Here is a 13,746-nt window from a genome sequence, read left to right on the forward strand (position 1 = left end):
GAAAAATACACAAACTCATAATAAAGTCCAGAAATGTGATTTTTAATTAAAAACTAATAAAAATATAATAAAAACTAACTAAATCATACTAAAAACATACTAAAAACAATGCCAAAAAGTGTATAAATTATCCGCTCATCAAGCTCCTCTATGTCTCTTCCTTGTCTTTGTTGCTCCTCCCTCATAGATCTTTGATCTTCTCTAATCTCATGGAGGATGATGGAGTGCTCTTGGTGCTCCATCCTCAGTTGTCCCATGTTGGAACTTAATTCTCCTAGGGAGGTGTTGATTTGCTCCCAATAGTTTTGTGGAGGGAAGTGCATCCCTTGAGGAATCTCAGGGATTTCATGGTAAGGAATTTTCTCATGCTCTTGTGGAGGCCCATGATCTCTTGTTTGCTCCATCCTCTTCTTAGTGACGGGCTTGTCCTCATCAATGAGGATATCTCCCTCTATGTCAATCCCAGCCGAATTGCAGAGGTGGCAAATGAGGTGAGGAAATGCTAACCTTGCCAAAGTGGAGGACTTGTCAGCCACCTTGTAGAGTTCTTGAGGTATAATCTCATGAACTTCTACTTCCTCTCCAATCATGATACTATGGATCATGATAGCCCGGTCTACAGTAACTTCAGACCGGTTGCTAGTATGAATGAATGAGCGTTGGATGAACTCCAACCATCCTCTAGCTATAGGCTTAAGGTCCGGTCTTCTCAATTGAACCGGCTTGCCTCTTGAGTCAACTTTCTATTGAGCTCCTTCCACACATATGTCCATAAGGACTTGGTCCAATCTTTGATCAAAGTTGACCCTTCTAGTGTAGGGGCATGCGTTTTCTTGCATCCTTGGCAAGTTGAACGCCAACCTTACATTTTCCGGACTGAAATCTAAGTATTTCCCCCGAACTATGGTAAGCCAATTCTTTGGATTCGGTTCATACTTTGATCATGGTTTCTAGTGATCCATGCATTTGCATAGAACTCTTGAACCATTAAGATCCCGACTTGTTGCATAGAATTAGAGAGAATTTCCCATCCTCTTCTTCTAAGCTCATGTTGGATCTCCGGATACTCATTCTTTTTGAGCTTGAAAGGAACCTTAGGGATCACTTTCTTCTTGGCCACAACTTCATAGAAGTGGTCTTGATGGACCTTTGAGATGAATCTCTCCATCTCTCATGACTCAGAGGTGGAAGCAATTGCCTTCCCTTTCCTCTTTCTTGAGGTTTCTCTGGCCTTAGGTGCCATTGATGGTTATGAAAAAACAAAAAGTAATGCTTTTACCACACCAAACTTAAAATGTTTGCTCGTCCCCGAGCAAAAGAAGAAGAGAAACAGTAGAAGAAGAAGAAAGATGGAGGAGAGGGAGAGAGGTGTGTATTCGGCCAAGGGAAAGAAGAAAGGGTTGTGTTGTGTGAAAATGAAGAAGGAGTGAGGGGTTTATATAGGAGTGGGGGAAGTGTACGGTTCGGCCATTAGGGTTGGGTATGGGAGGGAAAAGAATTTGAATTTTGGAGGTAGGTGGGATTTATGAGGAAGAGTGGATGGATTTGAGTGGTTGAGGGCTTTTGGGGAAGAGGTATCGAGGTGATTGGTGAAGGGTATTTGGGGAAGAGGTTTATGAAAAGGTGTGAAGAGGAGAGAAGGAGAAGTGAGCTCGGTGGAGATCCTGTGGGGTCCACAGATCCAGTGGGGCCAAGGACTTAACATCCCTGCTCCAATTAGGCGTGTAAAACGCCCTTAGCATGCATGTCTGGTGTTAAATGCCAGCTTGCTACTTATTGTTGGCGTTAAACGCCCAAAGGCAGCCTGTTTCTGGCGTTTAACGCCAGCTTTTTTCCCATTCTTGGCGTTAAACGCCACTTCCATGTTCTGTTCTGGCGTTAAACGCCAGTCTGGTGCTTGTTTCTGGTGTTAAACGCCCAGAATGGAGCCAGACTGGGCGTTTAACGCCCATTCTGCTACCCTTACTGGCGTTTAAACGCCAGTAAGCTCTTCCTCCAGGGTGTGCAGTTTTTCATTCTGTTTTTCATTTTGTTTTTGATTTTTTAGTAATTTTTGTGACTTCACATGATCATCAATCTACAGAAAACATAACATAGCAATGGAAAATAAATAGATATAGTTAGATAACATTGGGTTGCCTCCCAACAAGCGCTTCTTTAATGTCAATAGCTTGACAGTGAGCTCCCATGGGCCTCACAGATGTTCAGAGCATTGTTGGGACCTCCCAACACCAAACTTAGAGTTTGGATATGGGGGTTCAACACCAAACTTAGAGTTTAGTTGTGGCCTTCCAACACCAAACTTAGAGTTTGACTGTGGGGGCTTTGGTTGACTCTGCAGTGAGAGAAGCTTTTCATGCTTCCTCTCCATGGTTACAGAAGGAGATCCTTGAGTTTTAAACACAAGGTAGTCCTCATTCAGTTGAAGGACCAACTCTCCTCTGTCCACATCAATCACATCTTTTGCTGTGGCTAGGAAGGGTCTTCCAAGGATGATGGATTCATCCTCATCCTTCCCAGTGTCTAGGATTATGAAATAAGCAGGGATGTAAAGGCCTTCAATCTTTACTATCACGTCCTCTACTTGTCCATAAGCCTTTTTCATGGATTTGTCTGCCATCTCTAATGAGAATTTGGCAGCCTATACCTCATAGATTCCCAGTTTCTCTATTACAGAGAGTGGCATGAGGTTTACCCCTGACCCAAGGTCACATAGAGCCTTTTCAAAGGTCATGGTGCCTATGGTGCAAGGTATGAAGAACTTTCCGAGATCCGGTTTCTTCTGAGGCAATGTCTGCCTTATCAATGCACCTAGTTCATTAGTGAACAAGGGGGGTTCATCCTCCCAAGTATCATTACCAAATAAATTGGCATTCAGCTTCATGATTGCTCCTAAATACTGGGCAACTTGCCCTTGAACAATGTCTTCATCTTCTTCAGAAGATGAATAATCATCAGAGCTCATGAATGGTAAAAGGAGGTTCAATGGAATCTCTATGGTCTCTAAATGAGCCTCAGATTCCTCTGGTTCCTCAAAGGGAAACTTCTTATTGGTCATTGAACATCCCAGGAGGTCTTCCTCACTGGGATTCACGTCCTCCTCCTCCTCTCTGGGTTCGGCCACACCAAGCAAGGTTATGGCCTTGCACTCTCTCTTTGGATTTTCTTCTGTATTGCTTGGGAGAGTACTAGGAAGAGCTTCAATGACTCTTTTACTCAGCTGGCCCACTTGTGCCTCCAAATTTCTGATGGAGGACCTTGTTTCATTCATGAAACTCAAAGTGGCCTTAGATAGATCAGAGACTATATTTGCTAAGCTAGATGGATTTTGCTCAGAATTCTCTGTCTGTTGCTGAGTGGATGAAGGAAAAGGCTTGCTATTGCTAACCCTATTTCTTCCACCATTATTAAAGCCTTGTTGAGGCCTTTGTTGATCCTTCCATGAGAAATTTGGATGATTTCTCCATGAGGGATTATAGGTGTTTTCATATGGTTCACCCATGTAATTCACCTCTGCTATAGCAGGGTTCTCAGGATCATAAGCTTCTTCTTCAGAAAATGCCTCTTTAGTACTGTTGGATGCAGCTTGCATTCCATTCAGACTCTGAGAAATCATATTGACTTGCTAAGTCAATATTTTGTTCTGAGCCAATATGGCATTCAGAGCATCAATTTCAAGAACTCCCTTCCTCTGAGGCGTCCCATGACTCACAGGATTCCTTTCAGAAGTGTACATGAACTGGTTATTTGCAACCATGTCTATGAGTTCCTGAGCTTCTGCAGGCGTTTTCTTTAGGTGAATGGATCCACCTGCAGAATTGTCCAATGACATATTAGCTAATTCAGGCAGACCATCATAGAATATATCCAGGATGGTCCATTCTGAAAGCATGTCAGAAGGACACTTTTTGGTCAGTTCCTTGTATCTCTCCCAAGCTTCATAGAGGGACTCACCTTCTTTCTGTTTGAAGGTTTGAACATCCACTCTAAGCTTGCTAAGCTTTTGAGGAGGAAAGAACTTGGCTAAGAAAGCCGTGACCAGCTTATCCCAAGAGTTCAGGCTATTTCTAGGTTGAGAGTCCAACCATAATCTAGCTCTGTCTCTTACAACAAATGAGAAAAGCATAAGCCTGTAGACCTCGGGATCAACCCCATTGGTCTTAACAGTATCACAGATCTGCAAGAATTCAGTTAAGAACTGAAAAGGATCTTCTGATGAAAGTCCATGAAACTTGCAGTTCTGTTGCATCAGAGAAACTAATTGAGGTTTAAGCTCAAAATTGTTTGCTCCAATGGCAGGGATTGAGATGCTTCTTCCATGTAAATTGGAATTTGGTGCAGTAAAGTCACCAAGCATCTTCCTTGCATTATTATTATTTTCGGCCATGCCTCCTTCTTTTTCGAAAATTTCTGTCAGATTTTCTCCAGAGAGTTGTGCTTTAGCTTCCCTTATCTTCCTCTTCAGAGTCCTTTCAGGTTCAGGATCAGCTTCAACAAGAATGTTCTTATCCTTGTTCCTGCTCATATGAAAAAGAAGAGAACACAAAAGAAAATATGGAATCCTCTATGTCACAGTATAGAGATTCCTTATGTAAGTAGAAGAATAGAAGAATAGAAGAAGGAAAAGATAAGAATCCAAACACAAGGGGGAAGAGTGGGTTCGAATCCTTGAGTGAAAAGAAGTGTTAGTAGATGAATAAATGAATAGAAGGAGAAGAGAAAGAGAAGAATTCGAAAATTACATAAAATAAAAATAAAAATTAAAACTAAATTCGAAAATTAAAAATTGAAATTAAATTAAAATTTAAAACAATTAATTGAAAAGGAATTTTTGAAAAAGGGGGTAGTAATTTCGAAAATTGGAGAGAGAAAATTAATTAAGTAGTTTTGAAAAAGATAAGAATCAAACAAAAAAATAAGATTAATTGAAAAAGATTTGAAAATCAATTTTGAAAAGATAAGAAGTTAGAAAAGATTTTGAAATTGATTTTGAAAAAGATGTGATTGAAATTTATTTTGAAAAAGATTTGATTTTTGAAATTAAAGTTGATTACTTGACTAACAAGAAACTAAAAGATATGATTTTAAAAATTAAAGATTGAATCTTTCTTACTAGGCAAGTAACAAACTTGAAATTTTTGAATCAATCACATTAATTGTTAGTGAAGATTTTGAAATTATGAAATGAAATTAAGAAAAAGATTTTGAAAATTAAATTGAAATTTTCAAAAATATGAAAGAAAAAATGAAAAAGATTTTATTTTTGAAAAAGATTTGAAAAAGATAGAATTTTTAAATTGAAAATTTGATTTGACTCATAAGAAACAACTAAATTTTAAATTTTTTTAGAAAAAGTCAACTTAAATTTTCGAATTTTATGAGAAGAAAAAGGGAAAGATATTTTTTTGATTTTTTTGAATTTTAATGATGAAAGAGAAAAACAAAGAAAAGGACTCAAAACATAAAAATTTTGGATTAAAACAAACAATGCATGCAAGAATATTTTGAATGCCAAGATGAACACCAAGAACACTTTGAATGTCAAGATGAACATCAAGAACTTATTTTTGAAAAATTTTCAACAAAAGAAAACATGCAAGACACCAAACTTAGAAATCTTTCATGTTTAGACTCTAACAAATTGAAAATACATATGAAAAACAAGAAAAGACACAAAACATAAAAATGCAAAGATCAAACAAAGAAGATCATCAAGAACAACTTGAAGATCATGAAGAACAAAGCATGAATTTTCGAAAAATTTTAAGAAAAATTAAAACATACAAATGACACCAAACTTAGAAATTGACACTAAACTCAAACAATGAACACAAAATTTTTTGTTTTTATGATTTTATTAAATTTTTTTGTAATTTTTCGAAAATTAATTGGAAAAGGAAAAATAAAGATTTCAAAATTTTTAATAAGAATTCCAGGAATCAAGCAATGTTAGTCCGAAACTCCGGTCCAGGAATTAGACATGGCTTACTAGCCAGCCAAGCTTTCAGTGAAAGCTCCGGTCCAAAACACTAGACATGGCTAGCCAAGCTTCAGCAAGACATTACAAACAACAGCTAAATTGATGGGAATCAACTAGCTCCTGTGATGATAACAGCATCATCTGAAACTCTAGAATTCATTCTTAAAAATTCTGAATAACATAGAATAACTTTTTTTTTTTGAAAATTATTCGAAAATAAAAATAAAAATAAAATAAAATTACCTAATCTGAGCAACAAGATGAACCGTCAGTTGTCCAAACTCAAACAATCCCCGGCAACGGCGCCAAAAACATGGTGCACGAAATCGTGATCGTTCATTCCTTGGTAACGGCGCTGAAAACTTAATACGCACGTTCATAATCTTAGTTCTTCTTCACAACTTCGCATAACTAACCAGCAAGTGCACTGGGTCGTCCAAGTAATAAACCTTACGTGAGTAAGGGTCGATTCCATGGAGATTGTTGGTATGAAGCAAGCTATGGTCATCTTGTAAATCTCAGTCAGGCGGATTCAAATGGTTATGGTGAATTGATAACTAAAATATAAATAAAATATAAAATAGGATAGAGATACTTATGTAATTCATTGGTAAGAATTTCAGATAAGCATGTGGAGATGCTCTGTTCCTTCTGATTCTCTGCTTTCCTACTGTCTTCATCCAATCCTTCATACTCCTTTCCATGGCAAGCTGTATGTTGGGCATCACCATTGTCAATGGCTACTTCCCGTCCTCTCAGTAAAAATGGTCCAAAATGCGCTGTCACCGCACGGCTAATCATCTGTCGGTTCTCGATCCTGCTGGAATAGGATTCAGTAATCCTTTTGCGTCTGTCACTACGCCCAGCACTCGCGAGTTTGAAGCTCGTCACAGCCATCCCTTCCCAGATCCTACTCGGAATACCACAGACAAGGTTTAGACTTTCCATATCTCAAGAATGGCTGCCAATAATGCTAGCCTATACCACGAAGACTCTAATCGCAGATCAGGAGACTAAGAGATACACATTCAAGCTTGTTTGCATGTAGAACGGAAGTGGTTGTCAGGCACGCGCTCATAAGTGAGAATGGTGATGAGCGTCACATAATCATCACATTCATCATGTTCTTATGTGCGAATGAATATCTTAGAGAAGAAATAGGCTTGAGTTGAATAGAAAAACAATAGTACTTTGCATTAATTCATGAGGAACAGTAGAGCTCCACACCTTAATCTATGGTGTGTAGAAACTCTACCGTTGAAAATACATAAGTAAAAATAGGGTAGACATGGCCGAGTGGCCAGCCTCCCATGGAGGTCTCAGAACGTAAAAGTTACATAATGTGTTCCAGAGATGTAAATACAATAGTAAAAAGTTCTATTTATGCTAAACTAGTTACTAGGGTTTACAGAGATGAGTAATTGATGCAGAAATCCACTTCCGGGCCCACTTGGTGTGTGCTTGGGCTGAGCATTGAATCTTTCACGTGTAGAGGTCTTCCTTGAAGTTAAACGCCAGTTTGTAACCTGTTTTTGGCGTTTAACTCTGCTTTGCAACCTGTTTCTGGCGTTTAACTCCAGAATAGGGCAGAAAGCTGGCGTTGAACGCCAAATTGCATCGTCTAAACTTAGGCAAAGTATGGACTATTATATATTTCTGGAAAGCCCTGGATATCTACTTTCCAACGCAATTGAGGGCGCGCCATTTGAAGTTCTGTAGCTCCATAAAATCTATTTCGAGTGCAGGGAGGTCAGAATCCAACAGTATCAGTAGTCCTTTGTCAGCCTCTGAATCAGATTTTTGCTCAGGTCCCTCAATTTCAGCTAGAAATTACCTGAAATCACAGAAAAACACACAAACTCATAGTAAAGTCCAGAAATATGATTTTTATTTAAAAACTAATAAAAATATAATAAAAACTAACTAAAACATACTAAAAACAATGCCAAAAAGCGTATAAATTATCCGCTCATCAGTTTACTTTTGGGTTTAATTGTGTATATGTATATATGCTTTGGCCGGTTCAAGCTTCGCGAGCCAAGTCGGAAGCCTTGCTATATGTATCTTTATAATTCTTCTCTCATAGTTATCGTTTACACGAGTGATGTGACTTTCTGTTTAACGCTTTGCTTAACTCTTTTTCACAGGCTTCTAGTTAAAATTTCTTTCAACTACTATTACATATATATATTTTTTACTTTTAAAGGTCGTAATACCTTGCCAGCTCAGCTTTATGACTTAAGCATAAGACTCTGTGTGGTAGGGTGTTACAATCTACAATTGAGTCGACCCAGTTCCTCTTCTTCCATTGGGTAGCTTTTTAATGGAAGAAACTAGTATTCTTATCTCCATATTTTAGCCAGCTCACTCGGGACCTTTGGCACCATCAGATCTCATCTATCCTCAGAAGCTCATCTAATTCTGATTCCAATTCCCTGCCTCTCTTTTCTGCTTTTTTAGTTTGTGGTGACTGATGAGCGGATAATTTATACGCTTTTTGGCATTGTTTTTAGTATGTTTTTAGTATGTTTTAGTTAGTTTTTATTATATTTTTATTAGTTTTTAATTAAAAATCACATTTCTGGACTTTACTATGAGTTTGTGTATTTTTCTGTGATTTCAGATAATTTCTGGCTGAAATAGAGGGACTTGAGCAAAAATCTGATTCAGAGGCTGACAAAGGACTGCTGATGTTGTTGGATTCTGACCTCCCTGCACTCGAAATGGATTTTATAGATCTACAGAACTCCAAATGGCGCGCTCTCAATTGCGTTGGAAAGTAGACATCCAGGGCTTTCCAGAAATATATAATAGTCTATACTTTTCCCGAGTTTAGACAATGCAAACTGGCATTCAACGCCAGCTCTTTGTCCAATTCTGGAGTCAAACGCCAGAAACACGTTGCAAAGCAGAGTTAAACGCCCAAACTGGCACCAAAGCTGGTGTTTAACTCCAAGAAAAGTCTCTACATGTTTAAAGCTCAATGCTCAGCCCAAGCACACACCAAGCGGGCCCCAAAAGTGGATACAAAAGATTGCAAAAAAAAAAAGAAGAGAAAAAGAAAAGAAAAATGGCGAAAAAAAAAAAGAAAAAGAAAAAGCAAGCAGAAAAAGCCAATAGCCCTTAAAACCAAAAGACAAGGGTAATAAAAAGGATCCAAGGCTTTGAGCATCAGTGGATAGGAGGGCCTAAAGGAATCAAATCCTGGCCTAAGCGGCTAAACCAAGTTGTCCCTAACCATGTGCTTGTGGTGTGAAGGTGTCAAGTGAAAAGCTTGAGACTGAGCAGTTAAAGTCGTGATCCAAAGCAAAAAGAGTGTGCTTAAGAACCCTGGACACCTCTAATTGGGGACTTTAGCAAAGCTGAGTCATAATCTGAAAAGGTTCACCCAGTTATGTGTCTGTGGCATGTATGTATCCGGTGGTAATACTGGAAAACAGAGTGCTTTGGGCCACGGCCAAGACTCATAAAGTAGCTGTGTTCAAGAATCAACATACTGAACTAGGAGAATCAATAACACTATCTAAATTCTAAGTTCCTATAGAAGCCAATCATTCTGAACTTCAAAGGATAAAGTGAGATGCCAAAACTATTCAAGAGGCAAAAAGCTACTAGTCTAGCTCATCTGATTGGAGCTAAGTTTCATTGATAGTTTGGAGTTTAGAGTATATTCTCTTCTTTTTATCCTATTTGATTTTTAGTTGCTTGGGGACAAGCAACAATTTAAGTTTGGTGTTGTGATGAGCGGATAATTTATACGCTTTTTGGCATTGTTTTTAGTATGTTTTAGTTAGTTTTTATTATATTTTTATTAGTTTTTAATTAAAAATCACATTTCTGGACTTTACTATGATTTTGTGTGTTTTTCTGTGATTTCAGGTAATTTCTGGCTGAAATGGAGGGACCTGAGCAAAAATCTGATTCAGAGGCTAACAAAGGACTGCTGATGCTGTTGGATTCTGACCTCCCTGCACTCGAAATAGATTTTCTGGAGCTACAGAACTTTAAATGGCACGCTCTCAATTTCTTTGGAAAGTAGACATCCAGGGCTTTCCAGCAATATATAATAGTCCATACTTTGCCCGAGTTTAAATGATGCAAACTGGCATTCAACGCCAGCTCTCTGCCCAATTCTGGAGTCAAACGCCAGAAACACGTTGCAAAGCAGAGTTAAACGCCCAAACTGGCACCAAAGCTGGCGTTTAACTCCAAGAAAAGTCTCTACACGTTTAAAGCTCAATGCTCAGCCCAAGCACACAACAAGTGAGCCCCAGAAGTGGATTTCTGCATCATTTACTTATTTTTGTAACCCTAGTAACTAGTCTGATATAAATAGGACCTTTTTACTATTGTATTAGACATCTTCGGATCATCTCTGGACGTTTAGTTCTTAGATCATAGAGGCTGGCCATTCGGCCATGCCTAGACCTTGTTCTTATGTATTTTCAATGGTGGAGTTTCTACACACCATAGATTAAGGTGTAAAGCTCTGCTGCTCCTCATGAATTAATGCAATTACTACTATTTTCTATTCAATCAAGCTTATTCCTATTCTAAGATATCCATTCGCACCCAAGAACATGATGAATGTGATGATTATGTGACGCTCATCCATTCTCACCTATGAACGCGTGCCTGACAACCACTTCCGTTCTACATGCAAACAAGGCTTGAATGTGTATCTCTTAGCCTCCTAATCGTGAGATCAGAGTCTTCGTGGTATAAGTTAGAACCCATGGACGGCCATTCCTGAGATCCGAAAAGTCTAAACCTTGTCTCTGGTATTCCGAGTAGGATCTGGGAAGGGATGGCTGTGACGAGCTTCAAACTCGCGAGTGCTGGGCGTAGTGACAGACGCAAAAGGATAGTAAATCCTATTCCGGTACGATCGAGAACCGACAGATGATTAGCCGCGCTGTGATAGAGCATTTGGACCATTTTCACTGAGAGGACGGGATGTAGCCATTGACAACGGTGATACCCAATGTACAGCTTGCCATGGAAAGGATTAGGAAGGATTGGATGAAGACAGTAGGAAAGCAGAGAGACAGAAGGGATAAAGCATCTCCATACGCTTATCTGAAACTCTCACCAATGAATTACATAAGTACCTCTATCCTATTTTATATTTTATTTCTATTTTAATTATTAATTCACCATAAACATTTGGATCCGCCTGACTGAGACTTGCAAGATGACCATAGCTTGCTTTATACCGACAATCTCCGTAGGATCGACCTTACTCACGTAAGGTTTATTACTTGGACGACCCAGTGCACTTGCTGGTTAGTTGTGTGAAGTTGTGACAAAGAATTAATATTATAAACGCGCATATTGAGTTTTCAGTGTCGTTACCAAGGAATGAACGATCACGATTTCATGCACCAAGTTTTTGGCACCGTTGCCGGGGATTGTTCGAGTTTGGACAACTGACGGTTCATCTTGTTGCTCAGATTAGGTAATTTTATTTTAATTTTAAGCTTTTTGTTTTTATTATTTTTATTTTCGAAAAAAAATAAAATAAAAAATTTTCCTTTTTTCCTTTTTCGTTTTTCCAAAATTTATTTTCGAAAATCCAAAAAAAATTATAAAATCATAAAACCAAAAATAATTTGATGTTTCTTGTTTGAGTCTAGTGTCAATTTTTAAGTTTGGTGTCTTGCATATTTCTATTTTTCTCAAGAATTTTCGAAAATTCATCATATGTTCTTCATGATCTTCAAGTTGTTCTTGGCCAGTCTTCTTATTTGATCTTCATATTTCCTTGTTTTGTGTCTTTTCTTGTTTTTCATATGCATTTTCAATTTGTTAGTGTCTAAGCATTGAAAATTTCTAAGTTTGGTGTCTTGCATGTTTTTCTTTTCTTAAAAATTTTCAAAAATAAGTTCTACTTGATGTTCATCTTGATCTTCAAAGTGTTATTAGTGTTCATCTTGACATTCATAGTGTTCTTGCATATTTTTCTTGTTTTGATTCATAATTTTCATGTTGTGAGTCTTTTTATTATTTTTCTCTTTCTAAAAATTCAAAAAAAAATATATCTTTCCCTTTTTCTCTCATAAATTTTCGAAAATTTGAGTTGACTTTTTCAAAACTTTTTAAAATTTAGTTGTTTCTTATGAGTCAAATCAAATTTTCAATTTAAAAATCCTATCTTTTTCAAATCTTTTTCAAAAATCAAATCTTTTTCATTTTTCTTTCATATTTTCGAAAATTTCAAAATTTATTTTCAAAATCTTTTTCTTATCTTTATTTCATATTTTTGAAATTAATGCTAATAATTAATGTGATTGATTCAAAAATTTTTAAGTTTATTACTTGCCTAGTAAGAAAGGTTCGATCTTTAAATTTTAAAATCATATCTTTTTATTTCTTGTTAGTCAAGTAATCAACTTTAGTTTTCAAAATCAAATCTTTTTAAAATCACTAACCTCTTTTTCAAAATCACTAATTTTCTCTCTAACTTTCTCTCTCTAATTTTCAAAATCAAATCTTTTTAAAATCACTACCTAACTAACTTTCTCTCTCTAATTTTCGAAAATCACTAACCTCTTTTTCAAAATTCCTTTTTAAATAATTAATTGTTTTAAATTTTAATTTAATTTCAATTTTTAATTTTTGAATTTAGCTTTATTTTTTATTTTATTTTCGAATTCTTCCATCTCTCATCTCCTTCTAATTATTTATTTATCTACTAACACTTCTCTTTTTCTTAAAAATTCGAACCCTCTCCCTCTTTCTGTATTCGAATTCTTTCTCTTCTCTTCTACTCACATAAAGGAACCTCTCTACTGTGGCAAAGAGGATCCCTATTATTTTCTGTTCTCTTCTTTTTCATATAAGCAGGAACAAGAATAAGAACATTCTTGTTGAAGCTGATCCTGAACCTGAAAGGACTCTGAAGAGGAAGCTAAGGGAAGCTAAAGCACAACTCTCTGGAGAAAATCTGACAGAAATTTTCGAAAAAGAAGGAGACATGGCCGAAAATAATAATGCAAGGAAGATGCTTGGTGACTTTACTGCACCAAATTCCAATTTAAATGGAAGAAGCATCTCAATCCCTACCATTGGAGCAAACAATTTTGAGCTTAAACCTCAATTAGTTTCTCTGATGCAACAGAACTGCAAGTTTCATGGACTTCCATCAGAAGATCCTTTTCAGTTCTTAACTGAATTCTTGCAGATCTGTGATACTGTTAAGACTAATGGGGTTGATCCTGAGGTCTACAGGCTCATGCTTTTTCCATTTGCTGTAAGAGACAAAGCTAGAATATGGTTGGATTCTCAACCTAAGGATAGCCTGAACTCTTGGGATAAGCTGGGCACGACTTTCTTAGCCAAGTTCTTTCCTCCTCAAAAGCTTAGTAAGCTTAGAGTGGATGTTCAAACCTTCGGACAAAAAGAAGGTGAATCCCTCTATGAAGCTTGGGAGAGATATAAGCAACTGACCAAAAAGTGTCCTTCTGACATGCTTTCAGAATGGACCATCCTGGATATATTCTATGATGGTTTGTCTGAGTTATCAAAGATGTCACTGGACCACTCTGCAGGTGGATCCATTCACCTAAAGAAAACGCCTGCAGAAGCTCAGGAACTCATAGACATGGTTGCAAATAACCAGTTTATGTACACTTCGGAAAGGAATCCTGTGAGTAATGGGACGCCTCAGAGGAAGGGAGTTCTTGAGATTGATGCTCTGAATGCCTTATTGGCTCAGAACAAAATATTGACTCAGCAAGTCAATATGATTTCTCAGAATCTGAATG

The 13,746-nt window shown here is 37.3% G+C and overlaps 2 non-coding genes across 2 annotated transcripts; one reads left to right on the forward strand and one right to left on the reverse strand.

The window, feature by feature from the left end:
• Window positions 1-3,886: 3,886 nt before the first annotated feature.
• Window positions 3,887-3,994, forward strand: LOC112746461 (small nucleolar RNA R71). Its single transcript, XR_003174344.1, has one exon. It is a non-coding gene; the product is annotated as a small nucleolar RNA R71 (small nucleolar RNA).
• A 9,352-nt stretch (window positions 3,995-13,346) lies between these two features.
• On the reverse strand, window positions 13,347-13,454 carry LOC112746159 (small nucleolar RNA R71). Its single transcript, XR_003174055.1, has one exon. It is a non-coding gene; the product is annotated as a small nucleolar RNA R71 (small nucleolar RNA).
• Between the last annotated feature and the right edge of the window lie 292 nt (window positions 13,455-13,746).

Source organism: Arachis hypogaea, chromosome 14 (genome assembly GCF_003086295.3).
Source record: "Arachis hypogaea cultivar Tifrunner chromosome 14, arahy.Tifrunner.gnm2.J5K5, whole genome shotgun sequence".
Taxonomy (NCBI): Eukaryota; Viridiplantae; Streptophyta; class Magnoliopsida; order Fabales; family Fabaceae; genus Arachis; species Arachis hypogaea.